At 43.9% G+C, this 22,133-nt stretch overlaps 1 long non-coding RNA gene across 1 annotated transcript in view; it reads left to right on the top strand.

The window, feature by feature from the left end:
• The first annotated feature begins 12,409 nt into the window (after positions 1 to 12,409).
• The window catches only part of LOC142924109 (uncharacterized), a 36,589-nt gene continuing 26,865 nt past the window's right edge, over positions 12,410 to 22,133 (top strand). The window contains exon 1 of the long non-coding RNA XR_012941269.1: positions 12,410 to 12,690. This is a non-coding gene — a long non-coding RNA (uncharacterized LOC142924109). The remainder of the gene's footprint in view (positions 12,691 to 22,133) is intronic.

The raw sequence follows: 22,133 nt of genomic DNA, 5'->3' as shown, positions 1-22,133 counted from the left end.
TGGCGTCACATAATGAGCAGGTGTGCAACACGCCGTTTTCGCTTGCTTATACGAACATGCGCTTTGCACAAAGGCAGTTTTATGATCTGTTGTGTTCACGGTGGATCTCGGAGAGCTGCACGTGGTTGGCTTGTCATGCATCGTTGGAATTAAACGAGAGCCATAGCTGCATGGAGTTTGAAAAGCGTAATACTCTACAGTACTCTTATATGTTAAATACCAGGGTCATCATGGGACCTCCCTTGCCAGTATACAAATATAAAAATAGGTTTTACCCTTTCTGGCAATAAAACAGGTGTTAGGATTTTGATTTAAATCTTTCGTGATTGCAGGGATTCAAATTCTTGGTTCTTTCGGTAAAGTCACGTAGAAGGAAACAATAAAATAATAAATATATAAAACAATAAAAAAATCACGACGTTTCGACTGCAACACAAGCAATCATTATCAGGTGTGAAAACCACAGCAAAACCACAGCACCACGGAGAGCGATTTGGCAGTTATTCAGGTGGACGAGTCCATTTATGTTTGGAAAAAGAGGAGGGGGGAGACGAAAATAATGGATGCGGTCTGAAAGCCACCGTAAGCGTGAACAATCAATTAAGACCCGAAATGGTTTATCAAATCCTTCCAATGATTGCTAAGCCAGAATCCATCTTCTCGGTTGAAATTGTCTCTGTGTTTGTATATGTGGATAGCCTCATGAACGAATCTCTCATGGTAGCCAGATGGCTTGCAAAGAACCTCTGTCTTGGAGAAGTCAATGTCATGTGAGCCTACTGAATTATAACAGTGATCTGCCACGGCCGAGGTGTTGGTCCTACCGTGTTTTAGGTCTGATTTGTGTTCACGAATGCGGTCCGAGACATGTCGTTTGGTTTCTCCAATGTTACTACTACCACAGAGGCAACTTAGTTTGTAGACGCCAGGGTACTGTATGTCACAAAGAGATCTCCAAAATCTTGAATGAACACAATATCCAGGTCCGATTCAACACATTACATAAATCCGTGATCTGGTTCTTTCTGTAAAAGATGTGATTCCAAAAATATAGGTGTTAAGAAGTTTTATTGCCAGATAGGGTAGAATCTATTGTTATATAAATACCAGGCTGTTTAGAAACGAAGTTGCAAAGAAACCTATTTGGCAAATATCGATCGTTTAATGTCTTATTGCCAACAATGGTACGTACATTAAAAAAAAACGTGTATGCCAATATATGAATCAAGGCCGTAGCCATTTCCTGCCATTTCCTGCCTAAAATATTAAATAATTAACCAACACATAGGATTAACTTTTTTTTTACAATAATGTCTACTAGAGTATTGTATTACATTGCTGTTTTTTTTCTTTTTAACCTCTTCTTGTTTCATTGTATGTAATGGCAGAGATTAGGGATTAACAAAGTACAACCATAATCATATAAACAGAAATCTATTTTATAGCAATATATGGGGGGGGGGGGGGTATTTTTAGCATATTTGTACATATTGTAAGGGAAGTTTTTGCCAACATTACCGCCACCCAACATAAAACTTCCGTTGAATAGTAATGTATTCAATAATCGATATATTTACGTACATGCGGATACATTCAAGGCCGTAATTATAATGTATCCGCATGTACGTAAATATATCGATTATTTAAGACATTACTATTCAACGGAAGTTTTATGTTGGGTGGCGGTAATGTTGGCAAAACTCCCCTTACTATACCGTATGTGTACACTGAAACGATTGAGTAATATCACACAACGAAAGCATTCAAAACGATCACAGGCGATGTTTGTCACCAACACCGTGGCCTGAGAGGGCCGAGGTTTGTCTGATAAAATATTCACACGACCGAATGCAAACTGTTGTCTAATTAAAAAAAAAATTCATAATGGATTAAATCTTCATGGGCACTCTGTATTATTATATCTTCATAAACACCCTTCGTGTTTAATTTGTTGTCCTTCCCCACACGTATTATTAGCACGGTTGCTTACGTACGGCGTGAAAAGAGTTCGACGTACATGAATATGTTAAATGTACAATGGGAGAGACAAACGAGTAAGGGTAACATTTTTACACTATTGCAAACATCACACTCACTCAAACATACCTACTACAAGGCAAATACTGCATAATGGGCAGAACGTGCTACTAAATGGCAACAAATACTAAAATATAGATACGAGTCTCAGAAAATGCCAGGAGATAATGGCTTTTCTATAGAACGGATCAACATAGGTTAATTTACTTATGTAAAGGAAAGCCGACACAAAGTTGCAGGGGGTTCATCTTTTATTGCTTCCCCCAGTCCACACTCGTCCCCAGCCTTCTCGATCCGGTTTCCGCCAATTCTCCACTTTTCCTGCCCGTTCTCTCGCTTTTATCTCCTCGCCTGCTCCCCTCCCTCCCCCTTCCACCGTCACCGTCCCACTCCCCCTCCTTTTGGTGGGAGTCCTTCCCCTGGCATCCTTTACACTAATTTTCATTATATTCGTGAACATAAGTGTGTTAATGTAAAGGCATTTACAGAGGTGTAAAGTATGTACTCCAACAGCACAACCTTAAATGCAAATTTTGTAAATCTCAATTATTCATGAATCGTAAGTAGCATTGTAAATGTCGTTGACAGTCTACACGTAATATTTGGGAAGGATAAACTCTAGTCACGGGGCTATTTGGAAAGAAATCGGGGTAGAATGTATATTGCTAGATTTCCACGTGCATTGGCAAGTGAACTTGGCAGGCATGGGCTATTCCAGGATGAACAGCATGGCTCAGATCCATGCCCCAACTCTTTATTGGCTGTATTTGTTTCTTGGCCTCAGTCTGCAGTGATGGTAGGTCTTGATAACTATCAACTATGAAGGTGGCGTAAACTTTATTATTATGATTGATTTAAATACTTTCTGCATTCATCGATTTTGTTGTTTTGTTGCAGACTCAGGATCAGGTTATGTGACATATGGATCAAAAGCAAGACGTCGAAAAAAAAACCAAGCTTCTTCTCTTATTTCAATAGCTAAATAAATGGAGGATATCAAAACAATAATCGCAACTGCAGATCGATACCGTACTCAGTGCTGTACTCATGACCAAACAATGCAAGAAAAATAAAAAGCCGTAACACAAACGCAATGCACAATGTAGCGCAGTGTGAGGGCTATTGCCAGAGTTCAAATTTAAAGTGACCCTGTATAGCTGAATTAGATGTGCCTTTTAAAAATCAGGTTCTCGTTGATTATAAAAAAAACAACTACGTTTTATTGATTCAAATCTCGTGAGATGTTGTGAGCCATTGAGCTGGCATTTAATAGTGAACTAGTTTTGCTCGTAAAATGTACGTAGATTATGTTGCCAATGAGTTGTACGGCAGAGACTCGTAGCAGGCACGGGCTGCTGCCTCTCTGCAGCCACTCAAGCTGGGCGAGGCGTGGCTCTGGAGTGTGGCTCTGAGACTCCGACGCCGTAGAGCTGTGTGGACAAATCATGGGTGGACCTTTCGTCTCCCGCGTGCCGTGATGGATAGCAGACTCGCGCATCGTTGCAGTCAGCACGTGTTCCTTGGGTCTCGCAAAAAAAAAAGTCTCGGTTTCACGATGAATATTCTGAAGTAATGAATTGTAACATCATGCGCCCTAGGTGGCAACCCTAGCTCTGATGTTTAATACCTTCAAACCGATATCGTTAACCGTGGTGTCTCTAACCTGTTTCCTACCGGACAACTTCGATCACAGCCTTTGTTACGTGTGCTTTTGTTTTAAATGTTATGCAAATGTTCAGAAGGATATAGAGAATGAAAAAAAATATTGGCAGCCTGTGTGTCTTAGCCAATACGCGTTCGATTGTGCCCAGTACAGTGATTTTGAGTAAGTGTGTTGATATTGCCGTGTGCATGAATGAAGAAACCCATAATGGTTATTTTACTGCATGTGAGATGGAACGCGAGATGGATTTCAGCCAAACAGCGCCACATGTGTGGGTGCCACAGTGGAGAGACCTTTATCTGGCTGTGGGGTGAGGATAGCTGATTAAAATGAAATGGTATCGTACCGAATATATAACGGTCACACTTAAAACCCTGATGCCGACCGCCAGGGAAAGTAACAGGATGACAGAAGAGGTTAATAGGCTTCTTCTGGTGAGCCAGCAGCACGACTGCATTGTCTGCACGCATTAAAACCCCACTTCTCATGTGTTTTGGTGTGGTTGAATAGAGAAGGGGAAGACATGCAGATGTATAAGAATCACCGTTTTTTTGCACATTGCTCAGTTGTCGACTGGACATCTGAAAACTACTGGACATCTGTGAAAAATATATTTAGAACTCATCGTATTCCTCCAGTATAAATGGATATACTCATTAGTGGGATACATGTATATGCTTTAAGGTCATTAAAAAATTGTCGATTGACTATGTTTTGAGTGTATTTGCACTGCCAATAAGGGCATCAACTCTAAATGTTGATGCATGATTGCATATGTACTGAAAGTATATAGTAGAAATTCATTTTAGCTCTATTATGAAGAGGAATGTCACTGAATTTTTTCTGTGTTAATTTTATGCAGCCTCATTTAAAACATAATACGTGGTTATGCTTTTGTAAATTTGCCTCGACTACAAACTAAACAAAAACATCGAATCATTAGGTTTATATAGCATTATTCATGCTAATTGCATCTCACAATTGCTAGGGAACCACAGACATGCTGGAAGGCTATCAGGCAGTGAGCCAGCGCTAACAATTGCTATGCAATTCTTCATGTAGAAAGATGTTTTCAGCCAATGAGTTAGTGTCTTATAAATTTAGGGGGAAACTGGAGCAACCACGCATATGCAAGGGGACAGATATCAGTCCACATTTTGTTGTACTGCGTTCTGCTGGCAAGCCAGGATATTGCACCTCGATGCCCACCGGAAATTTCACAAAATGTTGTAATTTGTCCGATCTACCAACGCTCACCTCTACAATGATGGGATTACAGCCGTGTGCGGCCACCGCCACCCAGCCAAACAACACTGCAAGTCCTCTTTAGTAACCTTTTGTTAATCTTTAAATGTAACTTTACATTATCGACCAACCATGCCAACATAGCACAATACTGTACTCTAACCGCACACCACACAACACACTGCCATGGAAACACCACCCAGTGATCCCACCCCACAATACACTAACTACCACGGAAACACCATCCAATACGCCTAACCCACAATAAACTACCATGCCAACACCTCTCGATACTCACAACAATGTCACTCCCACCCCTACCACACATCTATGCCATGACACACTTGCACCTACTTTGCCCTGTGAACAAAAGAAAAGTTCACTACCCCAATCGTCCGATCCACTGCGGCTATCAACCGTGATCACAAAGCAGCTTCAGAATCTCTCCGCCTGTTTCAACTTGCCTCCTCACCGAAAGGCCTTCTCCACAAATACTCAAGCCACATGACAGTCATCTCACCCTGCTCGATGTCCGCAAAGTCAATTATTATCATCAATCTCTTAGAGGATGCCACCACTGGCAAACTCTGTCTCACAGACACTCACTTGGCCAACACCTTTTGAGCCTTACTAGACTCTCATCTAGGTTCTCCCTAAACCCATCCTCTCTGAATCGCAGATGAACCAAAATGGTGCTGCCAACCATTCACTTGAACCCGTATGTTCTATGCCTCTTCACTGGCTTCCAATTCATTCTTGGATAAATTTCAAGATCTCACTCAACATCTTCAGGATCCACTATGAACTCACCATTGCTAAACTCTGTCCTTTAATCTCACTCTATTCCCCTCTGTGCACTCTGTACTCCCACAACTAAGGGTTTCTATCGAAGAACACCATTCAACATTCTCCGTGTGGAAGGTCACTCTGTTTCTTCTGCTGCCCTCATAGTTTGTAACTATATACTTGGTTCTTTCGGTAAAGTCACGTTGAAGGGAAACAATAAAATAAAATATACACAAAACAATAAAATTCTGGTTTGAAAACCAAACCATCACTTTACCCTACATTGCGGGGATCAGAAAAAAGATCTCCAATATCTTGAATAAACACAAGATCCAGGTCCGTTTCAACACATTACATAAAATCCGTGATCTGGTTCCGTATGTAAAAGATGTGATTCCGGACATACAATACCCTGGTGTCTACAAACTAAGTTGCCTCTGTGGTAGTAGTTACATTGGAGAAACCAAACGCCATGTCTCGGACCGCATTCGTGAACACAAAGCAGACCTTAAACACGGTAGGACGAACACCTCGGCCGTGGCAGATCACTGTTATAATTCAGTAAGCTCACATGACATTGACTTCTCCAAGACAGAGGTTCTTTGCAAGCCATCTGGCTGCCATGAGAGATTCGTTCATGAGGCTATCCACATTTACAAACACAGAGACAATTTCAACCGAGAAGATGGATTCTGGCTTAGCAATCATTGGAAGGATTTGATAAACCATTTCGGGTCTTAATTGATTGTTCACGCTTACGGTGGCTTTCAGACAGTATACATTAATTTTTCGTCTCCCCCCTCCTCTTTTCCGAACATAGATGGACTCGTCCATCTAAACAAACTGTCAAATCGCTATCCGTGGTGCTAATGAAAAAAAATAAATAAATTAATAAATACAAACCGCCACTTCTTTTAAATGTTCTTGCCGTTGGTTTTCACACCTGATGATGACTGCTTGTGTTGCAGTCGAAACGTCGTGAGAATTTTATTGTTTCATATATATTTTATTATTTTATTGTTTCCCTTCAACGTGACTTTACCGAAAGAACCAAGAATATGAATCACTGCAGTCACGAAAGCTTTAAATCAAAAATTTGTAACTACTTAAGTTGCATACTAGATAGATGCAGATTTAAAGCTTTCGTGACTGCAGGGATTCATATTCTTGGTTCTTTCGGTAAAGTCACGTAGAAGGGAAACAATAAAATAAAAAAATAAAAATATATATTTTAAATAAAAATATAAAAAATATTTTTATTATTTTCTTGTTTCCCTTCTACGTGACTTTACCGAAATAACAAAGAATATAGATAGATGCCCTCAGCCATCTATCGGAAGAAGTTCAACAAACATAAACCTCCTGCCATGGCTCCAGTAAAGACCTGACTTTTTTATGATCTGCCTATCACTGAGTGGTTGTTTTTTAAGATACATGTCCACTGTTTCTGTACAGCGTCTTCAGATGCAGTTGGATTCAAACATATTAATCGAATTATATTATATCTATGTACAACATTCTTATTATTTATGAAAACCTGTATAATGCATTTGTATGTGCTGCAATCATTGCTGTATTCGCATTCACTGTTGTAAAAATGAGACATTAACCCTTTCTATATGTGACGAGTTATAGGTGTTGCAGCATAGTGTTTTCTATGCCTACAGGTTTAGGCTGTATACAAGAATGCTATAATGCGATGTGCATTATTCAAGAAACTAACTTTTAGCAAATGTGGCATCAATATAACTATGAATTCCTGTTAACTTGTGTTTTTGCCACAGCGTTAAAACACCACGCTCGTTTGCTTTGTGAAAATTGCTACAAAAAAAAACATCATATGAGTCTAGATTTGAAGTTTTCGTGACTGCAGGGATCCATACTCTTTAGTTTTTTCGGTAGTGTCACATAGGTATAAAATAAAATAAATTAAATCACGACGTTTCGATTGCAACACAAGCAATCATTGCTTGTGTTGCAAAGAGTAAACATCATATGAATTCACCATTATCAAGCTAACATTTTGAAAATCGTAATAGAGAATTACTCGGCTTACTTTGTCTTTAGTTTAAAGAGCGAGCTCATAAGACGTACTTTGACCCACAAAGAACATTTTCAATCACCATTACTCGTATACAACATAAACCATCTGTAGATACGCAGCTTCCATGAGACTTTTTAGTCTGCACGGTGACATCTCATAATTTTCTTTCCTATTACAGTCCACATGATGAATTAATTTTCACATCGAAATGTCAAATGCATACATTTTCAAGTATGTTTTACTGCTCGGAAATATATGGCTAAATTAATTCACTGGGACAATGTGAAAGCACAATCTCTTATTATGGCGTATTGAAAAACCTAACGCATTCCTGACAAAATGACAATTTTACAAAGTACATAGCAATGGAATCTGAGTGTCGAGCATGTTTCGTAAGCTCTGCATTGTCATCGTTAATGACTTGAGCCACATCAGATGTAATCATGGTCAGCACTGAAGAAAAACAATTATGTAAGCAGTCGTACTGGCTGTTCACCTTGTTCTATGCCAAACTACAAAAACAAGCGATAATTGGTGTATCTTGCATCTACAAATTGAGTACATATACACTCATCTCACCAATGTATTTAAATGTATAAAAACATCGGTAGTGAAATGATAATTCGGAAGATATTTAACATGCACTGTAACATGCATACCTGCAACAATACATATGGTATACTTTGGATCTACAAATAAGAACGAACAGAAGTTGAGCAGAACATAATCACAGTGTACTATTCAACATATAAATGCACACATGCTGCTGTAGCTGAGGCGCCTGCAATTACACTGGGAGTATGGATTTCACCACGTTCAGTGCTAGAGATACACTACGTTTATGTAAAATCACCATAGGGAGCGACATTTCATGTTGATAAAATGGCCAGCCTGTTGTTGCACATTAAACATGAATTTTATAATACCGTTCTGTGTATACTTCATATAAACCAATCTCTGTCGACATATGTGCTGGTTATACCCCAAGGTTTATAGCCTGTTGAACAGCAACACATTTTTGTTCCAAGTTGATGTGGCAAGTCAGACAAGTCTCCCCTGATGGTGAGAACGTCCTGACCCAAAAACAGATATGAATCGCACACGTTGCTCATGCGTCAATACGTTGAACCGCATGCAAATACCGTGCGGTCTTTCTGTGTTATTACAAGTGTGCAAACTGGAAAGTCGAGTTAGCTCAACATTTGTCCATTTATTTCGCAATTGAGGAACGCTGGGTAGTGCGTATCACGCATTATGGATTTCTAGATTTAAAATGAGGTTCCTCTAGAACGTGGTCTTTGTTTCTCAAAAGATGAAATCTTGGTCGAGAAAAACAGTGGTGTTTTTATGTGCCAGATTTGATATTTTGAGACATAGAGATGCTGACTAATTTATGACGACCTTTATGGTATTTTTCAATGAAGCAAATGAGTGTTAACCCCAGCACCCCAACTGCAATACCATTAAACGCCAATTAATAAATATCTAGCTGATCCAAAGTTTCCTTTCCCAGATAATTACACATATCACATGTTGTCAGATCATCATTAATATGACAAATATATATGCGTCATAATGAATATATTCACAATATATACAGTATCTACAAAGTTTGTAAAACATGCAACGTATAATACAAACTATACATGGAAACTTTGCTTCTAGTAGTTGCACTGAATAATTTATCTGAAACCATTAAAAAATATCTACTTTGAAAGAACCGTAGAAGATGCACACTTTTAAAAAAATCGCTGAATGCTGTTTATTTTAGCCTTGACAACAATCAAAATGTCTTTTGCTGCACACGTTCATATTCCTCGCGGTGTTCCACTCCTTTCAGGCTAACCTTGTGACATGCCATTTTTATTTTTCCATTTTTCCGGAGCTTATCTTATGATCCCACACATTGGTCCTCCTTTATCTCAATAATGATGAAGCACAGAGAGCTTGCTCACTCCCTCCCTCCCATTAAGCTCAGCTTTGGCTGCAACTCATGCACGTGATGGTCCATCACTCACAAAGAGCCCATAATTTACTCTTGTCAGCTCCCATTTAGTCTGCTCACTTTCCACAAACAAACTGATCCGTGGTTCTAAGGTTAGAATGTCTGTTTTGGCATCGACGGTTTTGCAGCTTTGAAACCCAGTGATGAATGGCATAATTCATATGTGAAATGCTCCTAGTCAAATTATGGGAAAGTACACGAGTACTGTAGATGATGTTGGTTGGTGTCATCAATAACGCGGTGGTAATATTTTGGAGGTGGTGATGAGGTATATAAACAGATATTTTATATCTTGAGATAACGACGATGTTAGAAGACGTCGTAAAAAAAGGTTTCATTCTTGGTTTGGATTGGAAGTAGAAATAGATAGTTGATTGGATCATTGTGCTTGTCATATTTAATCTCAGAATTTGCAGTTACATTACCCCCTTCACTATTCATCCTCCATATTATATATATAACAGAGCAGTGGTACACGATAGAATTGCACTCTAGATACTCTTTATTGCACATTTCAGCCCATCATCCACCACACTCTTTACAATGCTGTAAGGGGACCACAAGCCATTTGTAAAGATTAGACAACACGTTCAGTATCCCACACTGTTATGATGAGAAACAAGAGTAATTGCAGTGATTTGTGTAATTATTTACTTGTAATGGGATTATAATTCAAGTGATTATGATTTTAACATGATTGTATGGCTAAAAAGTACTTTCTTATATTTCATTTTCAAGTGCATAATCCCAAATGCACGTGAAATGTGATTTAAAAGAGACGAACGAATCCCCTTACTCGTAGTCTCAACCTTGTATCATCAGCACATCTGGCCCTGTGACTGCAAAAAAATGTGTGATTCAGCACAAATGTAATGGAAGAACTGATTAGATATTTCCTATCAGTCTACTTTGCAAAATGAAAGCTAAAGAGTTCAGCGCCAAGAAGTATAAGAAGAATGTTGCAATGGGATTGAGACTGCTATGATGAATACCAACCTTAACCGAAAAGAAACAAGATTACTGGAACAGTTTCCATCATAAACAATATTCAAAAACTTAATCCATTTTTGTAAAAATCAAATAAAGCCAATATGTACAGTGCCAGACAAGAAAACACAGCAAAAAAAAAAAGCTAAAATAAATTGTGAACACAAAAATAAACCACTGGCAAAGCAGATAATTAATCATGAGAAATATTTTGATTCCATCAACAATATATTGCGTCCACGAGGTGAGTAGTTGTGCGTGGAATGCATTGCATGTGTGCACCATAATATTATCTTATTATCGAGTAGAAGGGTTCAATTCAGAAATCACGTATTAAAAAAAAAACAGCATGGCTCATTCACACATTTTTCGATCCAGAGTAGGAAAAAATATATACACATACCACCTGTCACATGGGAGTTCTTTTTTTGCAGCAGCATTGGTTTTAATACAAGCAAACTCTGGACCAGTTTGGAGATTCAATGTCTCATTAGCAGTCACGCTTGCTAAAACTAATGCTGGTGAACTGCGATTTTTTTATAGGCAGAAACCGTTAATTATACATATTTTCCAGTTCAGTGTAAAACTGTATAAAACAGAACATCAATTAGAGTTATTGTGGAGAATATATGTAACAAAATAAGCAGACAATAACACCGATATGTGTCTCTTCAAATTACAAATTCACATCCCATCAGCGACACCGCCTTCTGGGAGCGATTTTTTTCAGCAGCATTAATTTAATATAAGCAAACTATTGACTGGTTTGAACAATGACGCGAAATAAAAAAAAATTGTATTAGGATCCATATCTAATGCAGAGGGTCCTTGCCCATAACATTTTGCAGGTTATCAGCATGGGTTGAAGCAACGCGGACTGTTGGTGAGACACTGAATACTGTCCATGTGCATACATACTATTAAATTGTAACGTCATACCTGTACATACACACACACACCCTTTGCACTTTCATTAACAAAGGACGTAATTTAGTTTAATGTATGATCATATTCGCAATACATATGAATTATACTTTCTGAATGCATGTGTCAATGGCCATGTTCGGTATTTTTTCAATGAAAGGATTGATAACATATGGTGAATTCATGCACCACTTATTTATATTATAGTTATGACTGCAGATGACATGATTGTGTGTGGACCTTTAAATGGAAACAGCAGCTTGCTGATAAATTGGTATGCATACTTGCCAAGCCTACCAAGTTAAGTGGTCGGCTGCCAATCTTAAACCATTTTTTTACCTCACACTGATTTTCAAAGCTAATCATAGGGTTGTTATCAAAAAAGTATAAAAACGATTTGACCCAATTTTTGTAAAAAAAAAAAAATACATTTTTATATATATGCCAGCCATTGTGAGTAAATGCATAGTTGCACGGTAATAGACATTAACATTCTGAGGCCCCTTGTATCATTGTGGAAATGGTGGTGCGATTGTTTTTAAAAATGATTTTATGTTAATATTTTACTAAGGTATTTAATAGTAATAATGCGGTTATTGGGCTGGGGTTAGGATGCAGTATTTTTTGTTTATTTTATATTATATCTTTTCCTTTATTCATTGTATTTATGAGACGAAAAATTATTTCATTTATTATTTCCCTTTATATTTTTGTACATTCGGATAAAAAAAATGTTGAGTGACTATGCACCGAAGGTTGGCAGATATATTTATGCATGTGTCGTGGGTATAAATGGTGAGCGAGGCGTCTCTGGAGGCAACATGTTTATTACAACAATGTACCCTAACACAAAGGGGTAGCTGCCCCTTCCACCAGGTAACCTAGGGAGGAAATCCCTCACCCGAACACATCTGGGGAAGGCTGTCAAGCCGGGACCCCGACTCAAGTCCGGGTCTTGTCTTCAGCTTCTTCTTCAGGAGGACGTCTTCATGTCTTCAGGTGAGCAACAACCAGCGGACCCGTTCAGGGGTCTGGCTTATATAATCGGTCCCGGGGCTTCCTCCGCCCCTAGGCACGCCTCCCTTCTCGAACCTTCCCGAGGCATCTCGAACCGGTCCCGGGTTCCCCCAGCCCCCTCTTTGGGGGCCCCACCCTCGGTACCTTCGGCCACTAGCCCTCCGGGTTCATCCAGAGTGCCATGGCCCCCTGTCACCCCTGCGCCACTCCAGGCACTCTCGCCCCCTAGCCTTCAGGGTTGGCTCTGCACACGGAGTGCAATGTCGAACAACTGCCGTGCTTGTGGGTGGTGTAAGCAGCGTGACCCCTGCTTCACACACAGGCCGGTCTTATGTATCATGCAGTGGCATCCCCTGATGCCACTACACATGTGTAGAGGAGAACTGTGAGTAGCTAATGAGGGATGAGCGGAAGGAAGGCCGAGGGGCTGGAGAGCTATGCGAGGCCAAGGATGACGTAAAGTCACGGGCCACGTAGGGGGACGTTCGGAAAGCATTTTCCAGTAAGTGGGCAGGGTTGATCTAAGGGGGAGGAATTACCGAGAGGGTTCTTAAGGGGGACCACGTGAGGGACACGTGGTTGTCGTGGGGAGCCAGTGTAAGGATCGGCTGGAAGGGGTCTCTCGCCTCATTGCCGGGCGGTGTTGGCTGATCCCCCTCCTCGGGCAGATGGGTGAGAGTGCCTCGGGGTAGCCGAAGAGATCCTGATGTATATAGTATCCCCGAGGGAACCTAGGGGTAGCCGAAGTAGTCCCAACGTATTTAGTTATCCTAGGACCAAGTGAAGGATGGAGAATAGAGTGCACCTACACTGGTGTGTGTGTAGGATGCAGTGTGAGAGCGTGTATTAATAAACGCCTGCCAGCCCTTAGAATTCCTCGTCTCCACGTGGTTGGATTGTACTACATATGCATTATGTTCAATTATTCTTTAATATAATTTTAATATATTACTTAAGATTTAAATGTTAGCATGTGTTGCTAAAGTTTAATATATCATATTAATATTCAGAAAAGCTCAAGGGATGCAGAGATTATATATGCGCTGTTGGGAAATAATATTGTCTGTTCATAGTGCTGACTCAGACTGATATTACCCTATGAAGTACAAGTTTTGTTCCTTATCTTATTGGCTTTAGTAGACACCCCCTGGATATGGAGATAACTTAAGCACTCCTCATGCAATGTTACTCTAATATGGAAATATGAAAACTCAAAGCATTTCCATTTATCTGGGCATATATGCAGACCTCTTGGAATATTTCCTTCTGGCAAAGGAGAATATACCAGAATCTTAAAATGTATTAGTTTCATGCCATTGGATATAATTATTAAACAAATCAACTTTGAGTAATGGTTTATTCATGATAATAACTTAACTACATTCATCATCATCATCACCGTCAAGTCATAGCCATTATTCTAGATGCAACTACTGATCTAGCTACTGCATACAGGGTGATTTCACCACTGCATCTACATGGTGGTTTTTCTGCCAGGCATAGTCATTTCTTCGCCTGCCATTCCATTTTCAATCTTAACCATCGGCCATTATTCCTTCCAGCAGTCTGTCTTTTCCAAATCCAGTTACGTTTATTACGTCATTATCATGCCTTTGCTTCGCTTGTCCAGATCCATGATATCCCCTTTATATCCTCAGATCCATGATATCCCCTTTATATTTCTCACTGGAAGTTAAAGTCTGCATACATCCATGATTAAATGTGCACCTTTCAGCACACCGGTGTGTTGTAGAGTAAACCCACAACCTACAACAATTACAATTCGAGGACAATGTTTCAATTGGCTCACAAATGACGACATCACACTTATCCCTCTATTTAAGACCAAGACAGGAGTATTCCTCCACAAATTTGCTAGTTGTAATTTCTGGCGAACCGTCGCACTCGAATTGTAAATGTTGTGGGTTTACTCTCCAACATACCGGTGTGCTGTACTAGTGTAGGGACAGTGCAGAAAGATAGAGACAGTGCGTGGGTGGAGAATATTACGGGATAGGGACAGTGCGTGGCTAAATGGTCATGAGGGACAACTACAGAAGGGAACCATGGGGGGATGTTCGGGATTGGCTGAGACAGTTCGGGAAAGAGGGCGTGGCCAGGGGCAGGGCGAGACCATGCTTGGCGGAATATAAGGTGGAGGCTGAGAGAGCTCGAGGCTGCCCTGGGATCGAGATGGATTGTCTCCGCACCACCGTCGTCATCGGGCCATCACTGTTACCGTGTCATCGCTGTCTCTATGCAGTTGTTGCTTGGGTGTTGTCCTAGCCCACGTATCGGTTGTTATTCTAGCTCAAGTACTGTATGCTAGTCATAGCTATGTAATGTAGGATATGAGAGTTTGTTATCTGCACGACGCGCCCTAATAAATAAAGAACAAAGACAAGAAGTTGTCTGACAGTCATTACAATAGTAACGAAAAGGAATGTTTGTTTACTTGACAAACCTTGATAATTGATTGTGTAGGGTGGTGGCGGATTTAATGACACATTTGTAGTGACATCGCAGGATGTCACAGGGTAATGCTGGCCCTAGAGTGGCATGGCGTGCGGTGTATTGACATCGCGGACACCTCTAGGATGTGGGTGTAGTACCGGCCCTAGACAGCTCGGTCAGCGCTGAGTGATAGCGCTGGATGGCATCACGCTTGGCGTACAGTGCCAGCCCTACAGGATAGGGTGTGGAAGTGCCGGCCATAGGAACGGGGTTATAATAAGCCATGGCACTCCGGTTGACCCGAAAGGACACGTGACCGGTTAATTCTACAAAGGGCCCCAGGTGGAGTTAGGGGTGGTCACGTGGTCCGGGTCGGGATCCTGCTAGAGGGTTCTGGAAGGTGGTCGTGGCCAGGGGCGGAGCTGGGCACACCTCAGAGGATATAAGCCGGGTCCTCCAGAGGGACTGGCGTTGTTGTTCATCCTGAAGAAACCTTCATCTACGTTCTACGTTCTACAGAGTCTCCAACACGTGGGCCGGGACCCAAGCTGTGGTCTGGTCTGTTGTAGCTAATTACGGTGTAATTAGCATAGTTAGCCTAGTGGTCACCACCATAGGTTGTTATTCTGTTAAGGGGTAGTTACCCCGTGTGTTGGTGTTAATAAATGTGTTGCCTCCAAAGAGTATGTCTATGACTCAGTTGAACTCATTACAACTGGTGTGGGAAGTGGCCAAACGTTATTTTTGTAGGCTCGCCGACATAGGTTATGTTTACATGAAGCAGACCACGTACCAGGATGTCGGACGATGAGGACGACGACCTCATCCCTCAAACAGCCCCGGGGATAGCGACCCCGGAGAAGGGAAATGAGGCACCGTCGGCAGAGCAGCGCGTCGACCGTACACGCGACGGCTCACCACCGTTGGGGAGGGAGCGCCGCACAACACACTCCCGCCTCGCTGACTCCTCCAAGCTGCGGTGTCTATCGTCATGGAGCTCCACCGCAAAGAGCCAGCGGGGGAGGAGAGAGCATCGGAGCCGTGTGGGACGGCAAATACCGCCGCCATTTCCCGCCAACAGGGAACCTTCATGGAGCAGCCCGCGAATGCGGCCGCCATTTTGCTTGAGGAGCAGAGCAAGGAGCTCGCCAAATCTGAAACTGCATCAAGTTCGCCCGTTGAGTTTCCATCTCTTCGGCGATGACTGCCATTTGTTAAAAAATTTGCTGCCATCAGAGGCAACTGGGTGGCCTTCAGGCGCAGATTTTTGACGAATGGTGACTTGGCGGGGTGGATGGAGGCAGAGGCGCTGAGAGCGCTGCCCACCGCGCTGGACGATGATGCCTTGGTGGCATTTCACACCATTCCGCCGTCAGAGAGGGCCACGCTGCATCAAGCATTTCCTCAAATGGCGGCGATTTACGAACCACCATCAAATGTGCGCCATAAGTTCGCTGTGCGGAGGAGGGGGGAGGCCGAGATGCCTCTCGCCTTCCGTAGCACACTATTCGCGCTAGCAAAGGCTGCCTTTTCCAAGATGGACCACGACAGAATCGACTCGCTGGTCCTCGAGAGATTGTTGGTATTGGCAAAAGACCTCCAAATCGTCCTGCCAGCCGTCGACGATGCCGTCTTATCTTCACTCAAGGTTGCAAGCTGCATCCAGGTGCACCTACTCTTGCAACGACATAAGGAGTTGGCGGCGTCTACCATACCTCGTGAGGCATGTGTTACACCCGAAGATGTGGAGCCCGTCCAAGCCTGCGCATCGACCCAAGGCGGAGGCTGGCGAGGGGACGGCATGGCACGATGGAATGGACAACAACAATGGCAGAAGACCTCTATTCATCCTGGGAGCAGACTCATCATGTGCTACAACTGTGGCCTACCCAGACATGTCTCATCATGCTGCTGCATGCCACGATGACGTCTCCCCAGACCACCATCGCCATCGCCTGCCCGGTCATCCTCCATTCCACTACACCCGAAGGCGAGTCACGACACATCACACACTCGGCCCCTGAATCCACCTCACTCATCGCGTTCGGTCGGTTTCCATTCTTGTCGTGCGTCAGTGCATGAGGGTTCGAAAATTGCTCGACCGGGTCAGTGGTCAAAGTTGGTCCATAGGGTGATTGCTGCGACCGCAGGTTAATCCGCTGATATTGATAGAGGGGGTTGAAATTAGAATGCTTATCGATACTGGTGCATCAGCGACTATTATTTCCGATTTTTAACATCTTGCCCCCTAAATGTCATACCCTATGTCCAGTCGAAACCCCGTGTTTTGCCGCAAACGGTGGCTCATTGGGCATCATTGGGAAAATAACAGCAGAGGTGTGCATTGGAAATATCAAATTGATGGGACCAGTTCTTGTATCAACGTCCCTTGCTATCCCTTGCTTGCTCGGGGCTGACTTTTTAGGGAAGATACCTCTGAAAATTTTTATTGATCAAGGGTGCCTTGAGTTGCCATCGGCCCGCTGAATCGCCTTTTTGCCTTCTCTCACTCGATTGTACACGACCAACGTTACCGTGCAAGCACTTGCAACTAAGACAGTAAAGATTCTCCCTGGCGCTCAAATGTTGGTCCCTTTACGGTTGAGCAAACCGCTAAACCAGGTGTTGGCTGCAGGAGGAATCCACTTAGGTCCTTCAAATAAGGCCATTCGTGGGTTGACGTTAGTAGGGACCCAAACTCTCATATCCAACGATCAGGAACCCCTCATGCAGGTCCTTAATGCAGGGTTAGAAATGTCGGTCATTCAGGAGGGCACCGTGTTAGCTCATGCATCGCCAGCACTTCACAAAGGTAGCATCGTTGGAAGTGTCAGGCGTCAATATGCTGCCGAAACAGGATTCTGATGAGAAATGGTTAGATACGCTTTATTCGGAAAACGCGGAATTGTCCGAGTCTTAGAGGGGTGAGTTGAGCGCGCTCTTGCGTGAATTCTCAGATGTCTTCAGGAAGGTTAAATTTGACATCGGCTGCGCTATGCTTTTGAGTCACCACATCGATACGGGAGACGCCGCTCTCATCCGGCAGAACCCCTACCGGCTGAGCCCTACAGAAAAAGAACATGTACGACTGACGGTTGATGAAATGTTAGCCGCTGATATTATTTTGCCATCCACCAGCCCGTGGGGAGCCTTGATTGTTCTTGTTAAGAAGCAGGATGGTAGTTTGCGCTTCTGTGTTGACTTCCGTAAGCTTAATAAGATCTCTGTGGCTGACGCATATCCTCTTCCTCGGATGAACGATTCCCTCGATGATCTAGTGGGAGCACATTATTTTTTTACTCTTGACCTCCTGTCCGGGTTTTGGCAGCTGCCTCTAGATGATGTCTCTAAGCCTTAAAACAGCTTTTCGTACACCGCAGGGCTTATTTGAATTTAATCGGCTTCCAATGGGTCTTCATTCTGCGCCGGCTACATTCCATCGATTAATGGAACTGGTTATAGCTGGTCTCCAGAGGGACTCATGCCTGATATATTTTTATGATGTTATCCTTTTTAGCCGTATGTTCAAATAACATCTGGAACGGCTGCGTGCTGTCTTTCTCAAAATGCGTGCAGGGAATCTCAAATTTAAACCACAGAAGTGTCACCTGCTCCAAAAATCTGTTCGGTATCTTGGTCACATTGTCAGTAAATCAGGGATAGCGACGAACCCGGACAAAACCGTGTGTGTTCGTACTTGGCAGACCCCCACGTCAGTGGAGGAGGTGCGGAGTTTCATTGGATTTGTGTTCTATTACTGTCATTTTGTCGCCGGGTTCACCACTATCGCTAATCTTCTCCACGCCTTGATGGCTAAAGGTCAGAAGTTCCATTGGGGGGAGGAGGAGGCCGCATTTGTTGTGCTCTGGGATGGCTTGATGAACGTCCCTCCCCTTCGCTACTCTGACTTTTTCTTGCCATTCGTCCTAGATACAGACGCTAGTAAGACCGGAATTGGCGCTATTCTGTCTCAAGTTGTCAATGGCGTTGAGAGTGTTGTCGCGTATGGCAGCAGAGTGCTGTCTCCGGCCAAACAACAGTACTGTGTCACACATCGGGAACTTTTGGCTATTATTTTCTTTGTGCAATAATATCGCTCGTATCTGTATGGCAGACGCTTTGAGGTGCATTCTGACCATGCAGCGCTACAGTTCGCATCTGGACAACTTTCACGTTGGTTGAAAGTCCTCCAGGAATAGTCCTATAATGTTTCCTATTGCAAAGGTACCCAACACACGAACGCGGATGCCCTGTCGCGATTGCCACTGAGCGATGGGTGCGCATGTTTTTCGGGCTCGGGGGCGCTGTAAGGCACCTGCCAAGGACTCGCCACCTCCCCTTGCGGCATCGGCCGAGGTTGACACCACGGAGAGGGCCGATGGTCCTGTGGCGCGTGACGCCGTTATTGGCTTGGATCATGCTGAGTGGGGGCCCCTCCAGGTGGAGGACGCTTCCCTGCTTAAGTTGCGACACCGTGTCAAGGAGGTGGATGGGGGTGAGGATCGACGGGGTGTAGCTTCGGTCATCCTCAGAGGCGGATTGCTCATGCATTGGGATGGAGGTTTGCGCCGTTACAACATTGTCATGCCCACTGCCCTCCAGGGTAAAGTCATCTGGGCGGTGCACGAGCGACTGTTGCACTTGGGTGTGCACAAACGGCTAGCCACGCTTAAGCTCGACTTCTTCTGGCCAGACATGGTGGAAGATGTCACTAATTTGTTGAAAGGGTGTGTGCAGTGCGTGTGGTGGAAACCCCCGTCCAACCCTGTTGTCCACCGTTGCAATCCATCCAGGTCTTCCACATAAATGAGCTCGTTGCTCTTGACATCCTTGGTCCATTTCCCACCGCCCTTGTGGGAATAAGTATTTGCTAGTGGACATTGAGTATTTCTCATGCTGGCCGATGACCTGGCCACTCCCCAACCAGTTGGTAGCAGCCATCACCGAGGCATTCCTTGATGGTTATGTGATGGACAAAGGTGCCCCTGAGCATCTTCTGACCGATCAGGGCATACATTTTCCTTCTAAATTATTATGGGAGGTGTGTGACTTGTTGGGTACAAAGAAAGTACGTACGTCACCATACCACCCACAGATGGATGGAATGGTCGAGTGGCTGCACAGGACTCTGACCTCCATGTTGAGCCATCAGGTCAGCGAGTCCCAACTTGACTGGGTCTTGCAGGTTCCCGGAGCCCTGGCTGCCTATAGAATGGCCCCTCATGCGTCCACTGGCTACTCACCATTTGTTTTAATGTACGGAAGATTACACGACCCCCAGATTGATGTTCAATTACGTGCCATGCTAAATAGGGCTAAATCTAAAATTTTGGACTCAATGCGTTTTACCCTTCAGAGGCTTTCAGAAGCGCGTGAGGCTTCCAGAGTAAATTCCAATTCGTGCCAATTGGCAAATGAGTGGCTGAAAGGTCTCCGTTCTTCTGCACATGAGTGGGCTCCAGGTGACAGGGCCTGGCTGCACTGCCCACAGGTTCCGGTGGGTACATCACCCAAATTGTTTAAACCCTGGAGGCTTCCGGTGGATGTGGTTCGGGTCGTTCGGCCTCAGTGTGTTCAAATTCGTTTGGGTCGGCGGAGTTGGTTTGTTCATCCCTCGCGCCTGAAGTCTTTCATCGCGCCACGTGAATTCATCCCATCACCATCATGCAGGGGCCGAGTGTCAGATGTGTCCGACGAGCTGAGGTGTTGAGGTTGGTCCTCAGGGGAGTCATGTAATTCCGTCCTCAGGTTGCTGCGTGTCTAATGTCCCCCAAACAGTCACCTGCGCCGTCTCCACTGGATTCAGGAGAAGAGAGCCCGTCAGCCCGGCTGACTGCTCTTCGTGAGGAGCCGGGTTCGATGGGACAATTGCAAATTCCTCCTGGGACTTCCAGGGCGAGTGAGCCCACCTCCCCTGGGAGCGCGGCCACAAGGACTTGATCAAAGACTCTTTGGTTTTTCTGATCCCCAGGCACACATGCTCCCACTCCGTCAGTTGGTTGTCGCATTCGACAGGTCGTATCGGTTATTGGCTGAACCTAGCCTTTATTGTGCTTATGGGTGTTGTTACATGGTGAGGGTGGGAGATGCTGGTGCTGAAGGGGGTTCCGAGCGTCGTGTTTTACTGCTTTTATTTTCTTCTTCTCTCTCTATCGCCCCTTTGTTGTTCTGCACTTTTACCTCCTTTTCCCCGTCCATTGATGTACATTTGTAGATCGTGTATATATTGTATAGGTGGGTTGGGGTATTTATTTGTTTAGGCACAGATTGGGGGTTGTTGACTTTGTTCATTGCTAAAGGGGGAGTTGACAGCCGGGATGGCTGAGTGCTACAAAGGGGGGGGGGGGGGTGATGTAGTGACATCGCGGGATGTCACAGGGTAATGCTGCCGTAGAGAGGCACGTCGTGTGGTGTATTGACATCGCGGACACCTCTAGGATGTAGGTGTAGTACCGGCCATAGAGGGGCTCAGTCAGCGCTGAGTGATAGTGCTGGAAGGCATCACGCTTGGCGTGCAGTGCCAGCCCTACTGGATAGGGTGTGGAAGTGCTGGCCTTAGGAACGGGGTTACTATAGGACATGGCACTCCGGTTGACCCGAAAGGACACGTGAACGGTTAAGTCTACAAAGGGCCCCAGGTGGGGGCTAGGGGTGGTCACGTGGTCCAGGTCGAGATCCTGCTAGAGGGTTCTGGAAGGTAGTCGTGGCCAGGGGAGTAGCTGGGCACACCGTAGAGGATATGAGCCGGGTCCTCCAGAGGGACCGGCGTTGTTTTTCATCCTGAAGAAACCTTTGCCTATGTCTACGTCCTACAGAGTCTCCATCACGTGGACCAGGACCCAAGCTGTGTTCCGTTCCGTTGTAAATAATTACGGTGTAATTAGCGTATTTAGCTTGGTGGTCACCACCACAGGTTGTTATTCTGTTAAGGAGTAGTTACCCCGTGTGTTGGTGTTAATAAATGTGTTGCC

This window comes from Petromyzon marinus, chromosome 8 (assembly GCF_048934315.1).
Source record: "Petromyzon marinus isolate PM22_M1 ecotype Great Lakes invasive population chromosome 8, UKy_Petmar_22M1.pri1.0, whole genome shotgun sequence".
Classification (NCBI taxonomy): Eukaryota; Metazoa; Chordata; class Hyperoartia; order Petromyzontiformes; family Petromyzontidae; genus Petromyzon; species Petromyzon marinus.
Note: the sequence above shows the minus strand (reverse complement) of the source record. Positions and strands in the feature narration are given on the sequence as shown.